Genomic DNA, 22287 nt, shown 5'->3' on the forward strand with positions numbered 1-22287 from the left:
AAATATGTTTTTTATTTGGAAAGAGGCATCCTCATCTTGTTAATGTATTAAGAAAATTTCCTTTATTAACACATTGTAAAAGGTGATAGATTAAAGTAATATTTTACTGGTATGTTCATAAAAACTCAAAGAAGTCACATTTTTTTTCGAACGACTTCTCATAAAATCTGTTTCCTGCCACCTTAAACAAATGTAGTTATCAGGCATATAAATGGCAAGTTTAGCTACATTTTATGCCACTCAGATGAACCTGTGAACTCAGATAAGGTGCCCTTTTCTTTGAAAGACTTTTTATAATCTATGAAATGGGTGTTTTTCACCACTTTAAGCTCATGTGTACTTATCAAGTTATGTGCTTTTAAATGGCAGGTTTAGCTATAGGCTATGCCACTCATATGAACCTGTCAAATATCCAAAAACGACAACAGATTAGCACAGGCAGAGTAGAACCGACAGGATAGCAGTCACAGACGCCGCTGAGTGGCGCTGATTCACTGTACGTTGGGTTCCTTCTGACATCCCTGGAGAGCACGCAGGGAGCGAGTCAACGCAGCGCAGCGCTCCAGACCTTTGCCTTCAGCACCGGCAGATCCTGCACAGAGCGTCTCCAGCGCGGACCAACACCGACAAAACAAGCCCAACAGGATACTATGCGGGGTGATGGCTCCGTTACAAACATCTGTGTGATTTTTAAACCAGACACGAAAGCACTGATGTGAAGTTTCACGCCGCTCTCATTTGAGTTGAGATGAAGATCTGAGACACTGCGAGAGAGGGAACTTTGCGTCTCCGCGCACCCGGACGCCCTACGGGGACATAGGGCGCTTTCGTGATCAGAGAACTGAACTTCTTTTTTTGTTTTTGTGGGTTTCTGACTCTCTCTGACAGAGTAGATATAGGAGGGATCCTTTGGTGCGGATTGCTCAAGCCTCTCCGGTTCGTGGATGGAATAACTCATAATGGAAGGGCAATGAGACCCGTCTCTGCTGCTGCTGGGCAATAATCCGGACCACCGCACCAACAGGTATGCAGCCTTTGCTATTTATTTGGTTTGGCACTTATATTTTACATGTGCTTAAATTGAATTCTTCACACTAGATGTCCACAAAGAAGAACGGGATGGTGTATTGTATCACTCTGAGTTAAAAATCATTGATCAGTTTAGTAAAATAAACGGGTAGTGTCTGTTTTAGTGATCATGACAGTTGCTTTAGTGAGTCATGCATTCTGATCGTGACCGGACGCAGGTCACTGAAACTTAATAGGTATAGGCTATACCCTGTGTGTAAACCTGAGAATCATCATGGGAGCTATAAAGCTGGACTATTTTGTGTCAAGTGTGGTTAAGAAATAATACCATAGAGTAAAAAGGGAAACGAGTGTGATGAGTTTGCGTGTGCGCGCGCGGGAGAGCGAGGGTGTGTGTGCTGACGGCGCTTCGTCTTCTTACCGCATTAACACTATATGCAATGTAAAAGTCAGGCTTACCCAACTAAATCAGCTTACCCTGCTTGGAAAGGGCGCAAACAGAGGAAAGGTCTCTGGTCCCAGTAGCCTGGCATGCGCATACAGCCACCGACTCATTCAATTCGAGTGATTAGTGATGGGAAGTCCTAATTATTTTTGTGACATGTTTCTTCCCCTCTCGAACAGTTCCTTTCAAAGAATTAATAATAAATTAATAAATGTTTTTCGCCATTTACCATCTTGCTATAGCCTATGCCACTTTCCTATTGATGAAAGTGTTTCTCATTTTGTCACAATTCAGTGTCTTAGGCGACATCGCTGATTTAGCCTACCTCATAAAATGACACTTAGAACATAAATAGGCCTATATTTTGCATTTACATTAAACAGAACATTATATCAGTATAGCTAACATTTATTTACACTGGCTAAAAAACGTTGATTTTTAATAATGCTAATTCTCACAGTTCATCGGTTTTCAGTTCAGTGAGCCACTGAGTAGTTGACTCGCGGATCACTCGAATTGATTTTATTGAGCCGCGAACAAATCCTTCACACTTATTGGTGAGTTATTAGATCGGTTTTGTGATCCAGTTCATTCGTTTCATTACAAGGTTTCGGCTGAACTGAACGATTTGAGGGTTAAACGAGACAAAAATGCAATAAAACGGGGGCTTCACACATACGTTTTTGCAACAGTATCTAAATTGCACCAAACAATATAAAGCGTTTTATAAATTCTCCACATCACTCTAGGAGAGAGATAAAAGACGGGGAAAAAACGAATACTGTAGAATATGGCCATATGAATTTGTAGTTGGCACTATAATTTCCACTGTAATTGCATTGCCTTGGCTGATGTGGTTGGCTGATATAACTCCCTTCGGGCCACAGTGCGCGTTTATTCTCCTCCTAACAGAGCTGGTTATGTGTTCGCTATGAGGGAGGATGTTGTCGGGAGCAAAAGGCTTAGGAACACACAGATGCCCCGCTGATACTGGCTGCTGAAATAATCCTTTGTGAATCACCACTGAATGTAGTAGTTTATTTGATTTGGCTCTGTTGTGTGCAGGTCCTGGATCTGCTGTTAGAGTGAAAGTGGTTTAACCCGAGCACCGCATGTGGGACGGGCCTCGCTATACTGAAACACTCATTCTCACTCGGTGGATGAATAGTTGCCAATGCAAATGGTTGAAAAGGGGCAATAGTGGTGTGCCTGTCAAAAGCAGTGATCTGCCCATTCTGAGACCCAGAGCAAGTTTAATTAGCCTGTAGATTGACAGGAAAGAGAGAGGCACTCTATAAAAATGATTTACTAATCATCATATAGAGAGAGGGATAAAGAAAGCGAGAGAGTGTGCTAATTATATTTGACTTGAAACTGAGGTGAAACATTTGCAGGCCTTTAAGAATCTGTTGTATTTTAATGCAGAAAACCTGGTTTTAGATATTTCTTTCTGGTTATAATTATTCAGCTCTTTATTGTGTTAGTGCTTACTTTCGCCAAGAATTTGTTTGTAATGCTAATGTTTTGTTTAGCTGCTAGTTGATGCTCATTTTCCTCTCATTATCTCATTACCAACTTCATACACTCGAACTGCACATGTATCGTGTGTGTTTGTGTTTATAAAGATGCTTGGCTACGTTATTGTGTGTGTTTTCACAGGCTATTAACTGTGACAAATAACTGTTACTTGTTGGAAAGGCTGATGTCTGGGTCAGAGCGGGAATATCAGGTTCCTGCAGCTGGTTTGGGTTTCAGTTAAAATGATTTGAGTATAGTCACCTGACCAGATCCTGTTCATTCAGTCCCACTAATTTATCTAGTGTGGTGTGAATAATTCATTAAAGCGTTCACAGAGAACCAGTGTGTGTAATTATGTTTGTGCCATTGTGCGCGTGCGACTCTCCACTCACAGCAGCAATACAGCTGTCAGTCCAGTTTTAAAGGTGGGATATGCATTTTTTCAAAAACGCTTTAGAAAACGATTCGGGGCCGAGTACCAAAACAAACTTGTAGCCAGTCAGCAGTAAGGTGATTGAGTAAGGCTACTCATGATCAGGGGCGGAGCTAGACGATGTAAACATTCGGGGCTTAGCCCAAACCTAGGGGGGTCCGGGGGCATACTCCCCCGGGGAGATTTTTTTCCCAATTACGTCAGCTAAATGCACTATTTTTCAGGCTGTTTGAGATAATAGAATGCCTAAAAATCTATACACTATCTGGGAAAATGATGATAGTTACTCAGTAAAAAAAAAAAAAAAAAATTCAATATAAATTCAAATTCATACAAGCTGAGTGATGACGTCATTTTTGCCGCGCGCACCTTCGCGCTCGTGCGGACGCGTCGAGTACCGTCCGACACCACGCACAGTAATAGAGCTTTTGTTTCATTTTTTGCCGCTCCTGTCAGAAAGACTGAGAGGAAATGAAACAAAGTTGAAGTTATTTTAAAAAACCTAAAAGATTCGGGGCTTTTGACAAAACATTCGGGGCTTAAGCACAATTAGCCACCCCCCCGCTCCGCCACTGCTCATGATGTGAGGAGAGAGCGCTCATCAGTGCTCATGACGGACCGAGCCGAGCGACGACAGAAAGATAGAGATGGCAGATAAAAAAACAAAAGAGGAAAACGTCTGCGGTACAAAAGAAGGCTTACACCGTGTCTACACCGGACGGGACAGTTGTCCTGTCGCAGTCTGTCTACACTGGACGCGAAAAAGCGACCGTTGAAAATCATTTGTGTCAATATGTCATAAATAGAACGCGGCAGCAGTTTACTTTTGGGGATTTGTTGCACCACGCTGCTCACATCCCGTGTAGACACAGTGTTATGATAAGGCAAGAGGTAGGACCCGTGTAAATATCGGATCAGCTTTCCAGCACTGGAGAGAACTGAAGGAGCGGGAAGGCCTGCGATCAGGCGCAGAGATTGCTTTTTTTCTTCTCGATAGTTGGGTAACATTGGTTTTGCTTTGTTTTACAGAACTAATCGTTGCCGTACGTATGTGTGGGGCGGAGCTATCTAAATAGGGGCGAGACCCTTTCGGGGTAGGGGAGTGTTTGTTTTGGTGATTTCAAATGTCAACATTGGCTACGAGAATCGCTGACCCCACGTTTAAAGTGCTGAATACAGTTACATGCATTTGGTGTGTCTGTTTATATTTATACACTCACCTAAAGGATTATTAGGAACACCATACTAATACTGTGTTTGACCCCCTTTCGCCTTCAGAACTGCCTTAATTCTACGTGGCATTGATTCAACAAGGTGCTGAAAGCATTCTTTAGAAATGTTGGCCCATATTGATAGGATAGCATCTTGCAGTTGATGGAGATTTGTGGGATGCACATCCAGGGCACGTAGCTCCCGTTCCACCACATCCCAAAGATGCTCTATTGGGTTGAGATCTGGTGACTGTGGGGGCCATTTTAGTACAGTGAACTCATTGTCATGTTCAAGAAACCAATTTGAAATGATTCGAGCTTTGTGACATGGTGCATTATCCTGCTGGAAGTAGCCATCAGAGGATGGGTACATGGTGGTCATAAAGGGATGGACATGGTCAGAAACAATGCTCAGGTAGGCCGTGGCATTTAAACAATGCCCGATTGGCACTAAGGGGCCTAAAGTGTGCCAAGAAAACATCCCCCACACCATTACACCACCACCAGCAGCCTGCACAGTGGTAACAAGGCATGATTGATCCATGTTCTCATTCTGTTTACGCCAAATTCTGACTCTACCATCTGAATGTCTCAACAGAAATCGAGACTCATCAGACCAGGCAACATTTTTCCAGTCTTCAACCGTCCAATTTTGTTGAGCTCGTGCAAATTGTAGCCTCTTTTTCCTATTTGTGGTGGAGATGAGTGGTACCCGGTGGGGTCTTCTGCTGTTGTAGCCCATCCGCCTCAAGGTTGTGCGTGTTGTGGCTTCACAAATGCTTTGCTGCATACCTCGGTTGTAACGAGTGGTTATTTCAGTCAAAGTTGCTCTTCTATCAGCTTGAATCAGTCGGCCCATTCTCCTCTGACCTCTAGCATCAACAGGGCATTTTCGCCCACAGGACTGCCGCATACTGGATGTTTTTCCCTTTTCACACCATTCTTTGTAAACCCTAGAAATGGTCTTGCGTGAAAATCCCAGTAACTGAGTAGATTGTGAAATACTCAGACCGGCCCGTCTGGCACCAACAACCATGCCACGCTCAAAATTGCTTAAATCACCTTTCTTTCCCATTCTGACATTCAGTTTGGAGTTCAGGAGATTGTCTTGACCAGGACCACACCCCTAAATGCATTGAAGTAACTGCCATGTGATTGGTTGATTAGATAATTGCATTAATGAGAAATTGAACAGGTGTTCCTAATAATCCTTTAGGTGAGTGTATATATATATAAATGAGCAAAAATACTGTAAAACAGTAATAATGTGAAATATTATTCCAATTTTAAATAACCATTTTCGATTTTAATATACATTACAAATATAATTTATTACAGTGATCACAAAGCTGAATTTTCATCAGCCATTACTCCAGTCTTCAGTGTCACATGACCCTTCAGAAATCATTCTAATATGCTGAAACTGCAAATTGATTTAATGTGCACCTGTTCTCCTTAAATTTGATGATCAACTACTTCACAACATTTGTTCAATGTGCTTGGAGTGCAATGAAAAATGAAATGAAAAAAATGATTACTTGATTTTTTGCTATATGGTGTCGATGTCTGAAAAGGAAGTTATGTAAAATTAATGACTAGCAACTATTAAATAGACATGACAGTGCTGTCAAAGTGTTGGCAGAACAGTTTGCTGTGGATTTGCAGTTTCTTGAGTGCAATGACTACAGGTAGAACTGAGGAAGTGTTCTGTTTAGCTGGCTGCTGTGGTGTAATGAGGTTTTTATGCATTAGTTTTCCCTTAATGGTGAATTTGCAAGTTTATATCCATTAATGCACTCCAAGAAAAACCTATAAAATTAGGGCCCAATGTACTGTGTTAATAGGAAGAAATTTCTGTATTGATCTCTCAAAGGTGTTTTACACCTATTTTGAATTACGCATTGAATTGTGTTTTAGGGTTAGAGGAAATACCTAAAAACTTAATGTAAAAAGTATTGGTATTCTCTTCCAGGGAATTCTACATTTCTGTACTGATTTTTTCTCAGTGTATGCCTTCAGAAACATGTTGTCAGTGTAATGATTAAACCAAATGATTTATACAAGATTTGCTGTGTTTAGAAGGTAATGTCACAATTTGGAAGAAAGAATGGAGTTTTAAACTTCTGAATATTTATGCATGAAAGTTTCATGACCTTCATATTGATGATTGGCTATTTTCTGAAAATTGCTTTGTGTGCAGCTGAGCCTTCTGCCAAAGTGTTGATTAATGAGAGAACAACAAACCACCAGACAGATGAAATCTGCACCTTCAGAAAAACAGTCTCTGCGTCAACCTGATCCTACTTTCTGATCCCATCATCTGGAATCACACAGAGAGGATCTCGCAATGAGAAAATAAGGGCAGTGATGACCACAGCTTCACTCTTCACCTCAAGAGTTCAACAGACCTTGGCTGAGAGACAGAGAGAGAAAGCACTTTATTACTGCAGTCTCACCCTCCTTTCTTTCATCCAGTCATCATTTCTGTCTCACAGGGCAAGATTAACATTACTGTCATGACACAAGCTCTGCGGGAATCAAGAGATAGAGGAAAAGGAAGTAATAGAGAGTAAGTGACCCCCAGTGTTTCCCGAGATGAAGCGTATAGATGATTTGCTCAGTAACAGGGTGAGCTGGGTGGAGAGGTTGTAAGTGTGTGTGCATGTGTGTGTTTGTAGCTTGAAGTATTTATTTGTTGAAAGAATCTTTATTTTCCAGTGAGAGACAGCAAAATAAGTACCTAAAAAAGAACAGGTAAACAAACACAATAGAAATACCCGCAGGAGAATGCTACTCTTTTAACGCTCAGGAGACTTGATGTTTTGCCTCATTTAAGTATCAACTTTGTCCAAAGTGTTTCTCTTAAAACAAAAATAAAAATAGATGCGGCATACACACAGTAAGAGCATACAGCTTTAAAATGAAAGAGGATTGCATCGCTCAGATAAATTGGTCTTGGGAGAATTTGATGAGAAATAATTGTGTTTATACTGAAATATCTGACATTTCATTGCAGATTTGGGTATCTTGGTGTAGTGACGTGAGATTATGTGAGGAAAGTTAGAAGCAGGAGACTTGGACAAAAGTCCATTTGATCTACTTTTAGAGACATAGCTACTGTTTTTATACTAAATTTTAATGGATTTGAAAATTAAGTGAAATCTACTAAAATACACTTTGGCATAAATTTTATAAAGTGAATGAGAATGTAACTTAAAACATTAAGTAAGCAATCAAGAGCTAATTCTGCACATTTTGTACATAAACAGGTCATTTGGAGTAGAGAAGGATGCCATAAAACATAAAAAAAAAAAATCTACTGGTTGACTCATTTTAAATATAAAAAGCACTTTTTTATTTATTTACACCACCTTTACACATACTTTAATATTTAAAAAAATAAGTCTATTATGTTCACCAATGCTGCAATTATTTGATCAACATTACATTAAAACAGTATGTGAACTATTATTACAACTCTATTTTAGTATATTTTAAAATGTAACTTCTTCCTGTGATGCAAAGTTGAATTTTTAGCGGTCATTACTCCTTCAGAACTAATTTAAATCGGTGCTTAAGAAACATTTATTATTATTATCAATGTTGACAATAGTAAGCGGTATAGTGTAAATTTATATGTATTTATAATTTTTTATGAATTTTGAACTGTAATTATTACATGAAGAGTTTGCTTAATATTTTCAAGTTTAAACTAAATAATGCAATGTAGAAAGTACAATATTTACTTCGCCACAAAATATTTCTTGAATGTAGCCATTCGCTGTTGCTGTTGCTGAATGAGTGATATTCACGTCATTAAGTGTTACCACTGGATGCATCTTGTGATCTATTTTGTGTTTGAGTGTATGTGACTATCATAGATGGTTTGTATTTTGTGCTTCTGGCTGAGTTTCACACTCCGGGTCCCTGATGTCGTGGCTACTGATCTCGTTTGCCAGAATTCAGGCAAAACAAGCACCTCTGAGCCTAATTACATCCAACCCCCAGTCTGATGTGGATTTACACATAACACACATGCACACACACCTTGAGGATCCGGCAGAATGAAAGCAAACAGTGGTGAGGGTTTGCTGAAGGATGATGGATAAGAACGGATCCACCTTTGAGGTTTATTTTGGGACAAACACACGTGGTATTTGCAGGACTAACCTGGACTCGGTCAAGCTGTAATAAACAGCGAGGTAGCGACCCGCTGTACCTCTCTTTCTAACTTATTTGTTTGCAATAATACTTCATTGTTTCATTCAGTCTATTTTTCCTGTTTTCTTTCCTATCTTTCTCCCAATGCTGTTTTCTCCTCTCATGTATCTTGGTGTGAGACAGCTTTCACTCAGAACAATTTGTTTTTGCTGAACCACTAGGTTTTCACTTTGTCTCGTAATGTGTCTAGTTTTTCATTTTCTCTCTCTCTTTCGGTCTTCTCTCTGAAGGTGTTATGGGAATTCACGCTGGAAAGAGGACTTTCTGCTTCAGGGCTGAAAAAACAATGAATATCATCACTTTTTTTCTCTCACTTTTTTTTCCCTTACATTGAGTGTGTTTTTCACTCTTTTGTCTTGTGTGTGCATAATTCCAAATGAATCAGATATTTTTTTGTTATATCAGTAGTAACATCATTGCATGCATGGCTAATTTTAACTTAAGTGAGTTCTGGCACTTCAGTTCATTAATTACAAACACAAAATTGCTTTTATCTCTTCATCTGACCTTAATTAATGAATCATTTGATTCATTATTTGATACATCTAGCAGGATCCCCCTGAGGAACGTAGGGTTAGGGTTCTTAATTAAAGGCAGAATGGTGATAAACTGAGGCTTGAACCTGCAACCTTCTGTCAGCATCATAGATCCTTAACCATTAAGCTTGAATCACTCTTTAATGCAATGGAACTAAAAGAAATACTAGTAATTTAGCACAACTATCTTCATGTTAATGTGTACAACCATTATAGTTTGTAGATGTGACTAAATAGTTTTGGGTTAGTATTTTAGTTCAGATGACTTCATTCATTTATTTTGTTCTATCTCTCATTGAGAGGTCTCTGAATGTGTCTAGATGTATAACATTCTGGGGTTGAATTACTCGAGCTTGGGGTCGAGGATTCCCATGATTACCAGCCCATAATTACATTGATGAGAGAGGGCTATTAACAGCACATTTGTTCACCCGTCTCATCACTGCAGACCTAACAGATCACACGGTTTCTAGCTCGGTGGATGAAGCTGGGAATCAAAAGTCTTTGCAAATGTCCAACTTCCTGAAAGAGATAAGTCACTATTTTGTTTCATTTTGTTTATTTATTTTTATTTTGGCTTGTTTCGTTTATTTTATTTGTTTGTTTGCTTTTTTTGTCTCCATAAAACAAAACAAAAGAGAACAAAATAATATGTTTTGTTTTGTTTCTTTTTGTTTGTTTTATTTGCAATTCTTTTGCCTTTTTTTTGCTATGGTGGACTGTAAGTCTCTTTGAAGGTCTGCTGATTTAGAAGTTTGCAAAAAAGAGCATGGTGAAGTTATATGTATTAGTCAAAATCTACTTCATAGTCGTGTAGTTACTGTATAGAATGTTAGTCAACACTATCAGAATCAAGCTTTCAAAAATACAGTGACTCTTCTTAAGTAAATATCTTCCAAGTTGTTTTTTCCTCTAAACTCTGCAGTTTAATTTTGCATGAGAATCAAGTGACAGAGATGACAGGCCGATCCCTACAAATCTCCATAGACAATTTCTCATTCTCATTTGACACACCATATTTACTGCCATATAGAGATACATGTTGTTTGTGTGGGTAGTTTAAGCCCTCTGAAATGAATTTGGATGATCTCACGCTGCAGTGCTCTGACGTTGCTCAGATCCCTGGGCAGAGTGAGACAATATCCCATCATCCTCTGCTCTCAGGCTTCTCGGCGCATCTGCAGCCGTTTGATAAAACCTCCATGTATCTTTCCAGTCTTTTCTGATTCTCTGACATGTCACACAGCAAGACTTGCTTTGACTTCGCTCTGACTAGAGCGCTCACGCACATCAACAGAAAGAGCACCAGAGGAAATGGAGAAACATTTTTCCCCCCGTTGTCTGTCTTCCATTCGTCTGGTGTGTCGCTGAGAAGGTTTGTTAGATGGCCTACAGCTATAGTGACATTACATGACAGTATGTACATCACAGAATATCAGCTCTAAAAAATCCAGCCTGTGAGTGAAACAGCAGTCAGAATCTTAAAAAATTAATGATAATTTACTAGACAAATGTGTTTTAATTCGGTGTGCCCTTTGCATTTTGTGTTGAAAGGCTATAAAATACTTAATTGGGGCAAAATTGTTTGACATGGTGGGAATTATACCACAGCTGTGCACATAACTCATAATAATTTAATTATTTTGGTAGCATTTTATTTTATAGTGTCCTTGTTACATATATTACATGTAGTAATAACAGTAAATTAAAAAATCTAAATCTAAAATCTAAAAAAAATCTATCTATCTATCTATCTATCTATCTATCTATCTATCTATCTATCTATCTATCTATCTATCTATCTATCTATCTGTCTATCTGTCTATCTGTCTGTCTGTCTGTCTGTCTGTCTGTCTGTCTGTCTGTCATCTATCTAATATTTTAAGTCAGTTCAAGTCTAGTTTAGTTCACTTTAAAATTTGATAAGTATGTGTATTTTAATGTGTTTTCTGTAAGAGGTTCTCATGTAGAGTAGTCAGACTTATAATGATGATAAATGCTGACTTTGTCTTCTAATCTTGAGCTAGTGTTTCAAAACTAATGCAGATACATTTCTAATTTCCTGTCTACAATGGCCAACTTCCTGCTTCCTCAGGTTTAGGGGCACTTAGAGAGTCTTCCTTGTGGAAACACACAGAACACCCCCTTTCGCCAGTTAATTTAACTTTAAAACTTGAATTATTTATATACTGTTGCCAGTCAAACACGTTTCTTTTGCTCTCTCTCTCTACCTCTCTCTCTCTCTCTCTCACACACACACACACTACGATGAGCGGTAGATTTGGGTGGATTCGCGGCCAAACTCAATTCATTAATTGATGCATGAATCCCTGCTGGAGACCTGCTATCTCCTCCTTCTTCTCCAGCACTTTCTCTGTCTTCACTCTTTTCTTTTTGGGTGTGTTCGCCAGGGAGGTCACAGAGGGAAAGATGGAAAATAGGTTTCTGCTGCACTCAAGAAGGAGAGATTTGAGGAATGGGAAGGGAGGGTGAAGGCAAGAGTTTTAAGCTTTTAGTGGATTTAGTTCAGGAGTGAGAGTGAAAAGGAGAGGACAGTACGTAGAAACGTGGCCAGCCCCTCTCTCTCTCTCATTCTTTCTCTCTTTCAGCATTCACTCTCTCTCAGTTTTTCAATTCAGTGTGCTTTATGGCCATGGCTGGCTTCCAGACAATATTGTCAAAGCACTCAGTCAATACAGGAACAGTGTTTGGAAGGAAAACAAAAAACAATAGATGTCGGTAAACTATGTAATAAACAATAGAAGCTGGGTGGAGCTCATAGAGTTAATAAAAAAGCATAATATTTTAAATGAATTAACACAAGCAATTTGAGTTATTACAATACAATTAAATGTAAAATACATTAATGTTTAATTATATATAATATATAATGTTTTAAAATGTAATTTCTCTAAATGATTCAATATCCAGAAAATATTTAATTGTATTATTTTTTCTTCATCTCAATTATGTCTTTATATTCATTTGGGGACTTTTCTCTGCAAATCTGAACATGTGATTAATACTGATTAATTTGATTAACATTTTTAATCCATTGAGCCCTTCATCAAATATGAAATTACACAGACATAAACATATCAAAAAAATCCAAACTAGCAATATCAAAGTAAGTTATTCTTCTCTCTGCTCCAGAGGATGTATATTATTGAAATATAAATGTACTGCAGTGCTTGCATAAGACTCGCATAAGACCCTGGAGGCAATTGCAATTGTTCATTATAAAGTCATTTTTAAAAATGTGGTATAAGGCTAAAAAGTTTCTCAAAGTATTTCTCATTGTGATTCAGTATCTCAGCTTTAACGGTCTTGCAGTGAACACTGTTTTTTTAGAGCCCATGTTCTCTCCACTCTCTCTCTCTTTCACTTACAGTGTGTAGTAATCACATTTCCTCCTCTCCTGTCCTCTTCTTTCTCTTCTTCTCTTCTCATTTTGAAGAGAAAATAATTTCTTTGAAGATTGTGCAGGTAGGTGCAATATATTCTGATCTTGATTTTGATACAGATATTGTCAAAGCAGAAGATCAAGGCATTGATCACTGGACCGGGACCGAATAATGAGGTGTATATGCTTAAAAAAAATGATGTCCACGTCTCTCCACTGTTCTTTCTGATGTAATCAGATTCAGGAATCAGGAATATTTTGGGTTCAGTACAAGTTAAACTCAGCTGACAGAATTTGTGGCATAAAACAAAAAAAAATATTTTGACTTGCACCTGCCAAAATATGGATAACAGTGAGGCACTTACAACGGAAGTGATTGGGGTCAGTAATCTGTAAATGTTTATGTAAACAAACGCATAGCCACAAGACATAAACAGTATGAATGTAAACATGATTTTAGTGTTTACCTTTATATATCACTCTTCATTCATTTTAATTTGCATGGAAGATGTTGTGACAATTCAAAAGTTAAATGAAGTAGTTAAATTAAGTCATATCAGGTTACTTCCATAATTTTGTTCTTGGATTCGGTTTCTGATAACATTTTTAATCTGAGTAATTAGTCATTAGTACTGGAATACATTTTTAAAATAGCCCTCCCAAGTCTATTCTATTTCCATCTCAGTCTACCACATCCTCTCTCTCTCTCGCTCTCTCTCTCTCTCTATCTCTCTCGCTCTCTCTCTCTCTCTCTATCAGCCTCTCAAACTCCTTGTCACTCTCTATCTTTCTCTGCAGCTTCGCTTGTGTTTTTGCAGTTAACTTCCATGGGACCTAACAGTTTTCTAAAACGCTCTGAAGGAAAGGCCTCCCAAATCCATAATGTGCTCTAAGCCAAAAGGGGTCATAAAACATTGATTTGGCCACATTTTTCAGAAGAAGGTGTCAAGCGTTGCTTTTTCTCCAACTGCTCAGACAGCTCCAACTGCTCAGACAACAAAACTGCTCCAGGGGCCATCGGCGGGGAAGAAGGAGAGGGAGCGAGAGAGAAAGAGGGATGAGAACTGAGCGCATCAGAAAGATTCCATTAGAGGATCATCTGTGATCAAAGACATCTCGTCAACAGATACTTAATCACGATTGGATTCATTAAAACAGCGCAGACCAGTTAATCAATGTGGATCAGGACGAGTCCTCATTTATCTGAGGACAGAGCACATGAAATGAGGAAGGCATTAAATTACAATTTGAACTCAAAGTGTCCAATTTACTTACTTACTTTTACTTTACTTTTGTCATTTAGCAGACGCTTTTGTCCAAAGCGACTTACAAATAAGAAAAAGTAACTAAAACTAAAAAGTTACAACTCTATAAATACTATCTACCCACATATTTAAGAAAATAAAGAAATTAAATAAAAAGCTACTACTATCCCTTGCCGGTGTCCCTGCCCGGTGGAGTCGCACGGTAGAGTCGATGGTCTTTACACTCTTTACTTTTTTACTTTTGTCATTTAGCAGACGCTTTTGTCCAAAGCGACTTACAAATAAGAAAAAGTAACTAAAACTAAAAAGTTACAACTCTATAAATACTATCTACCCACATATTTAAGAAAATAAAGAAATTAAATAAAAAGCTACTACTATCCCTTGCCGGTGTCCCTGCCCGGTGGAGTCGCACGGTAGAGTCGATGGTCTTTACACTCTTTGGTCTTCACACTAAGAGGGCTTCACACGACGACTGCCGCGACCGCTGCCGCGGTATAATAACCTTTATTATACCAAACCAACAAATGATAATTTCAATTCAGCTGGACCCACTTTCCTGTTTATCAACTACAAATGGCCAAGCAAGTGCACACACTGACAAGATACACGATACAGTACGAGACCAAACGCGATTTCAGCAACTCTCATCCTAGTAAACAAAATAAGCGTTTCCTAGCAACGGCAAATGCGCTAAACACTGAGACAAGTAAATACACTTACGAGCTGATTTTAAACTTCCGCTGATAGACTGCTTCTCTTAAAGACCACTTCATTACACTGCCTTCTGCTGGCGCTTGAACCCACTTTCCTGTTTATCAACTACAAATGGCCAAGCAAGTGCACACACTGACAAGATACACGATACAGTACGAGACCAAACGCGATTTCAGCAACTCTCATCCTAGTAAACAAAATAAGCGTTTCCTAGCAACGGCAAATGCGCTAAACACTGAGACAAGTAAATACACTTACGAGCTGATTTTAAACTTCCGCTTATGCATTTGGATGTATTATAAATATCCCGTCACGTTACTCCTCATTGATAATTACACCATAAAATAAATTGCATCTCTGACAGTAAGTAATAGTATAAATCACATGTTTCAGTAGTTAAATGAATATATGTGTAGAGACTCAGTAGTTGTCTGCCCATACATCATTTCAAATATAATGAGGATCGACCCTTTTCACATTTCCGAGGTTCTCATAAGCAGATGTTTTCATAGTTTGGTAAATTTCTATAGTGGTGAAAGGAAACTACAAACCCACAAGCGTTTCTATGACTTTCCAAAAGAGGCAAAAATAGAGAGAGATTGATTACGCTGGTCAAAAAAGAGAAATATGTCCAATTTTATATAATTTCCTTAGCCATTGTATTTGAAACACTTAACTAGTTTTATGTAGTGTAATGCCAAGGTAAGAAAACATTTTAAAAGATGAAAATATTCAAACTTCGCTACACTAAAAATAGGGCACAATGTACTGTAATAAAAAGAAGAAATTTTCCGTATTCATTTGACCTGTATTTTGAATTTTGCACTTCATTGTGTTGTGTTTTAGGGTTAAAGTAAATGTCCATAAAATTAGTGGATAAGGTCATTGGTGATTTTTATTTATTTATTTATTATTATTATTATTATTATTATTATTATTATTATTTTACAGTGAAGTTTTACAATGTTAACTCTGGAAATGTGTCTGCTAAGATCTATACTTTGCTCAGTGGGTTCGGTTCATAAGTGTACTGTTGTTTATTTATTTTTTAGTTAGTTGATTAGTTTAATGTGTGTTTGGCAATATTACATTATAATTTTTTTAAGTGGCTTTTACATCCTATTTCACGTTGCCTTACTTATTAGTGCATTAGTGTATATGCATTTATATTGTGTTTTTAACAATCTGAGGGACAGTCAAAATTATTGTCTGTGGTAATTGACAGAATGCTACAGAAGTTGTATAATCCTTAATGGCCCTGGATATACTTTAATGGTAATGCTATTATGGGGTATTTGTAAGTTTACAAGACAAAACATACATACAAAAAAAAAAAAAAAAAAGAGTATAACATATCACAAAAATACTGATATCTTTTTCTACTGTATATCACGCACTATGTGACAAAACCTTTAAATGTGTGTGTATTTGGTTTTTCCAGAGTTTCTGGAAGCAGAAATTTGGTTTTGATTGTGTAAAATATAATAAATATTGAAAATATAGGATTTTGGCATATACTTTGTGAATCAGTGTTTTTCAGTCTTTCAGTAGGTTATATACACTGTGATTGTAGGTTCCATCCAAAAGTGCTATTGAAGTGAAGAAAGAGCTTATCTAATAAAATTTATCTTCATTGCTGATACTGAACCACAAGAGCATGTTAAATATCTAAACAAGTACTGGATGATTTAGTCGGTTTGATTTAGCCTAAACAGTGTATGTTTAGCTGGCTGTATAGTGTTTATGTGCTTTCTTTTTCCTTGTAGAGTGTTTAATATTAATGAGTGAATCAGAGTTGGATGGTCTCTGGTCACATCTGAGCAATTTTCATGATGCATTACTCAGAATTTGAACATATACCCTAAATAACCCTCTATACAGAGCTGAGCCCTATAGCAAGAGAAGTGTTTGTAGATTATTTCTAATGCTGTTAAAAGCAAGAAATGCTGGGTGAAAGCAGGACAACACATATTCTCACAAATGAGGAGGGTAAAAATGTAACTGTGTGAAGAAGAGCAGCTCAAACAAGGAAATGAACAGCTCTGCGAAGCTGGACCAGATCACGGCCCAGCTGTACACGGCTGTTTGGGTTGCCAGATTTAGTGTCTGCTGTGCCATTTTGGGTTGCCAGATTGGGCAGGTGGTGATGAGAATCCTTTTCTCTGGGTGGATCATGCCCTTGTGTGCTCCCCATGTGTCTGACTGTAAGAGGAGCACATGGAAAGAACAGCCGCACACAGACATGTTCTGTTATACAGCTGAGAAATTCATATTTTGCAAAAGCGAGATGTTCATTAGGCTACTACTGATGAAACAGCTCTGAGACAGGATTCTTCTTTTTGCAAACCCATGCAGTTTTTTAACCATAGTTTTTTTTTAAAAATCTGTTGGATGCATGAATTATATCTGGGCCCCCTGTAACATCAATTTGGTCCATAAATCCATTCTCACAGATGTTTTTCTACACACAATTGAGAATGAGAGTGAAGAATTTAATGATTCTGGTTCCACTCTTTTCAGATCTGTTAATGTTTTTGATTCCTTAAAGGCTCCATTTAACAGTTTACTTACTTTTAAGGAATAAGTATTTGTAAAAAGGAAATGCAAATTCCTTTGCCAAATTATAAGATCATTACAATAATACATTTTTGCAAAGGTTTTTTTTTTTTTTTACAACTTTTAGGATAACTGTAATCCATTAGCAATACTAAACAAAAACAAATGTGGTAACATTTTATGCATTAATATTTAAAAAGATGCTACTGACAGAAACACGTAATGTGTATTTAAATACATAAAAGTTTTAGATACTGTCAAATGAATAATCGGTCATTACAACACTGATTTTAGTCAGTTAGTTTAAGGGTGTTGAGAGTCATGTGTTCAGGAGATTAAAATTACATTGGTTCCGCTGTTTGTTTATGATTCTCTAAAAATAACTGGCTCATATTAGGCTTGTCTAAGAATTGGACTGCACGGGTTGTGCTGTATGTTCTGGATTTACTAAAAAGAGCCGCCTCATAATAGTCATTTTTTTGGGGGAATTTGGATTTCACAAGTTGTGGTATATGTTTTTAGATTATGTAAAAAGAACCAGTTTAAGATTAATTTATGCTGTAATCGGACTACTCTGTTTGCACACTGTCCTCGTCATGCTGTAGAATCAGTTGCAATGTTGAGGCGCCACTGAATAAGTACAGGAAACTGTCATTTTCAGTGTTTTTTAATGGAACTAAAAAAAATAAAAATGTTTTCAGTTTTCAGTTCACAACCCTAATTAGGCCCACTGTACTCTGGGTTCATGACTGGTGGTTTTGGTTAGTGATTTTAGTACTTTTTAGATTTTAGCGACTGAAACAGAGGATAAGCCAGATACATTTCTGAACGCTGCATCATCATATCAGTCAGAGGTTATTGCACAAAATCACACCTTGTGCTTCAGGAGGGCAAATGTCTCATTATTCACTGTCTTATTTAAATAAAATGAGAGATTCTGTGTCACAGGAGAAGTTCACAGGATCAGAGCACTGGTGTAATGATATGCTCGAGCATTATGAAGTTTATGACATTTTAAAAGATGGAGCCCAGGCATTGATTACTTCATAATGTTCTGGCACCTCTCCAAAATATGTCATAGCTCCCCATGAGACATCCCTGCTGTATTGTATTGCCACATGTGATTGTGTAACACAATGGAGCAGGGAAAGAAGTACTTAAATCGGTTCACTTGTGAAGCTCTATATGTGTTATGCGGAGGCATAACAACTTTTATTTAAGGTGTTAACAGAAAACTTTAATGTTTATTTTTGAGGTTTTGTTTACTTTTGATTTGATTGGTTTGCTTTTTTTGAAAAGTAGTGGTTACCTACAATTCAGAATTGACTCCCTTTCAGTATTTGATTCGACTTGTTTTGCCAGGAGGATTTTGTAAAGTTTTCAGTTCAACAAAGTGGACTTAAACAGATTACTTCTTAGATATTCTGCTTACATTTTTTTCAGTCACGTTAATGTATTAAATACACTCATACACCAAAATATTATTTTAATTAATAAAATAATAAAACAAATACTATTTTGTGTTCAATCACTGATTATTAAAGGGATAATTCACCTAAAAATGAACATTTTGTCATCATTTACTCACTCTCATGTTGTTCCAAACCTGAATGAGTTTCTTTCTTATGTTGAACATAAAAGAAGATATTTTGAAGAATGCTGGTAATAAAACAGTTGATGGTCCCCATTGACTTCCATAGTATTTCTAGAACTACACGGTGCGAAACCCCCTAATGGGGAACAACAACTGTGGTTCTTCAAAAATATCTTCTTTTATGTTCTACATAAGAAAGAAACTTATATGACATGAGTGTCAGTAAATAATGACAACATTTTCATTTTTGGGTGAACTATTCCTTTAATGTCATGTAACGTTTGTAAAAACGTTATTAAATGTGTTTTATGTCGTCATTTTGCTGTATTGTTTCAATTGTAATGCTTTGTAGTGGAAGTTATTAGTGTTGGATTGTAATGGTTGATGTTGGTTCAGGGTCGGTCAGTAGTTGTGTTGGTTGTTGGTTTGATGTGTTTGTTACAGTCAGGCTAGCTAGAGCAGCACATCTATAATCCTGTCACCGCACACCATGAAGAACATTTGCTGAATGCTAAAGTACCATCAACTGGCTTCAGGACAAGTCTTCTGCCATGCTCTCCCATTACCCTGTTTAAGAACACCTGCAATACACACACACACACACACACGTGCAACTGTGTGTGGAAGGTCTTGCATTTCATTAATTCTTAGAATGCAAAAAGAGTTCCACTAGAAAGTGGAAATATATGTAACAGATGAAAATCAGAACGCTCTGGTTTCTGTTATTCTTTCTTTTAGGATGCTTTGAAGGGAATTGAGTTTGTGGTTCCATTGTCAGAATCTTTCCCTTTGGGTTCAGAGCTCTGAAAATGATGAACTCTCTGTTTGATTTAATGTGAGAAGGTCACTGAAGCATCTAATAACACTATTAAGAGTGGAAATAAGGGGAGCTGCTCTGTGATTTGTTCCATAGTTCACCACGTTTAGTTGGCAAGGAAACCATTGCGTTTTTGTGAATATGAGGTTTTTGATACAATGTTTTGGTTCTGTAAGACTGATGCTGACATGTGGGTTAAACATATGATCATTGCAAGCATGCCGGCTGATGAAATGGAGATAGGTTTGTGCCCTCAGCTGTGTGAGATCTTGGTTGAACAATATCATTGTAAAACAACCAGAAGCTTTTTTTTTCTATGTGGCTGTTATAGGCAAGTCTTGTGGCTTCACTTTCAGTTGATTTCAGTTGTTTGAAAATTTTCTTGATGTTCTGAGGCAATATCTCACAACATTGAGCACTAGAGTGATATTCACTGTTTAATTAAAACTCTTTAGAACCAAATGCGGTAAAGATGTGTCGCAAATTGAAAAGACAATAGTTAAAAAACTGTTTAATCGCATTGCTTTCTCTTTCTTTCTCTCATATGCTCCTTTTCTTGTCTTGCTGTCAGCCTTTTGAGGGAAATAGTTGCCAGTTTGTGGAGGTGAATTGGCACAACTTTTCAACCTCACAACTTTTGAATTTCAGTTCATTTAGATTCAGTTCAGTTCCATTTAGTCCAGTTCAGGTCATTTAATTTAATTTAGTTTATTTAACTGCTGCAACCGAATCAGTAAGTTGAATTCAAGAAATGAATTGATTTTGATTCATGAAATCAATTCATTTTGTCTCAACAAATCATTCAGAGCGGTTTTGTGAATGGGATCAACCGATTCATTGAGAGAGCAGATTTAATGTAAAGATTTGTTCACTTTTATATATGATGTTGACACAGTCTTCCGCAAAATGTATTTGTCTTCTCTGTTTCTCTTTTTTCCTGTGCTGCTTTGAGTTATTAATGAGCTTCTAAGAAAATCTTAGAATGAAACAAGAAAGAAAACATGATGCTTCCTTCTCTGGCTCCAATTTGCTGTGTTGTTTACGCTGAGGTGAGATTGTTTTTGAATGTTACGGGAGGTTCTGTATCTTCCAGCCAGACTCTTGTGAGATTGTCTTGAATTGCTGTTCTGGCAGCTGCTGTTGTTTTTGTGTTTCTGCACGATGTTTGAGATTAGATTATACTGAAGCATCAGCCAAACATCCCAACAGTGGAGGAGCTGAGAGGCTGCAGAGAAGCTTTCAGATCACAGGATCAGAAACTCAGAAATGGATAAGCAGCTCAGAAATGAAAACAGAGGCTGGTGTGGAATCCTTCCCCAAGTGTCTCTGCACGACTGTGTGTTTATTTCGGCCTTTTCTATCGTATGCTTTCTGCGTAAAGCTCTTGATTCTTCTGCACAAACACAAGAAATGGAAAAAAGATGAGGATATTGGCAGATGTGTGAATTGAAGCTTTGCAGTTGCTTGCTGCTTCTTTCTTCAAGTTTAAAGATGGTTTGTCTCATTCATTTAAGCATTGCTGCTGTTTAGCGGTGCGTACCTAAATGTTTTGTATGTGTGTTTGCGCTGGGTAAAATTATATGCTAAGCATGCATTATTGGGTGATAACCTCCTCTTTCCCATCAAATGTGGCATGTGTAGCTGTTGATGGAAACCAAAGTCATCTTGTACACTGAGGTTCTACACACTGTGACTAAAGATTTGTCTTTGGAAAACCCAAATTAAATTTATAAATAAGTAAATCTCTTTTTTTATTTCTTTCTCTCTTCCCCCTTTTCTCTTTTCTCTCAATAATTCACATAAACACACACACACATATTTTGCAAGTTGTGGTTAAAGTTGAAGAGACCGATTTTAATGTTTTGCGAGTCGCTTCACCCTGACACATTGAGAATCTTTGCAAACATCCTCTCTTTCTGTGTGTTAGGGAGAAAGCGAGAAGGACATTGCTTAAGTAATACGTTGAAAATGAATGACCAGATGGTCTTTCTGCAGAAAGTGGGGACAGATGTATAGAGAGGAAGATGGAGAAGAAACACTATGGAAATTAAACACTCTTCCACTTGACTTCCTGCTGCCTAACTGTGGATTGCAGCAATCAATAAAAGTACTTAAAATGGAATAATAGCACAACAGGCGCTTATGTTTTGCCACTGCTGGTGGGATCAACAAGGCATAAGCAAACACAGTTTAGACTAAACATGTTAATTGTGCAAGTGACAGCATGATGGTGCTTTACAGACTTTTTGAATGCACAAATGTTGCTTGTTGTCCTTGTACATTCGCCTATTTATAGTGTTTAGGCTGATTGATATTGTATATTGGGGTTTTTATAAGATATATTTACAATTATTTCTGTCGGTAATACAGTATAAAATTATGCAAGTCTGTAAAAATCACAGCAATTTTGGGGTGGATTTTAGTTTTCTACTAAGTTAGTAGTGTTGAGAGTATGAGAGCATTAAGATAGTCTTTGATTTAAACTTCTGTAGGAAAAATAATGTGGACTTGTGGTCAAAAAAAATGTTTCAGTTGTTCATTT

The 22287-nt window shown here is 37.5% G+C and overlaps 1 protein-coding gene across 1 annotated transcript in view; it reads left to right on the forward strand.

The window, feature by feature from the left end:
- The first annotated feature begins 517 nt into the window (after nucleotides 1-517).
- LOC306848556 (chemokine-like protein TAFA-2) overlaps nucleotides 518-22287 on the forward strand; it is a 73058-nt gene continuing 51288 nt past the window's right edge. Inside the window, exon 1 of the mRNA XM_079383185.1 lies at nucleotides 518-1024. The gene's annotated coding sequence lies outside the window, so the exon portion shown is untranslated. The remainder of the gene's footprint in view (nucleotides 1025-22287) is intronic.

The sequence above is a fragment of the Barbus barbus genome, assembly GCF_936440315.1.
Source record: "Barbus barbus genome assembly, chromosome: 28".
In the NCBI taxonomy this organism is placed as follows: domain Eukaryota; kingdom Metazoa; phylum Chordata; class Actinopteri; order Cypriniformes; family Cyprinidae; genus Barbus; species Barbus barbus.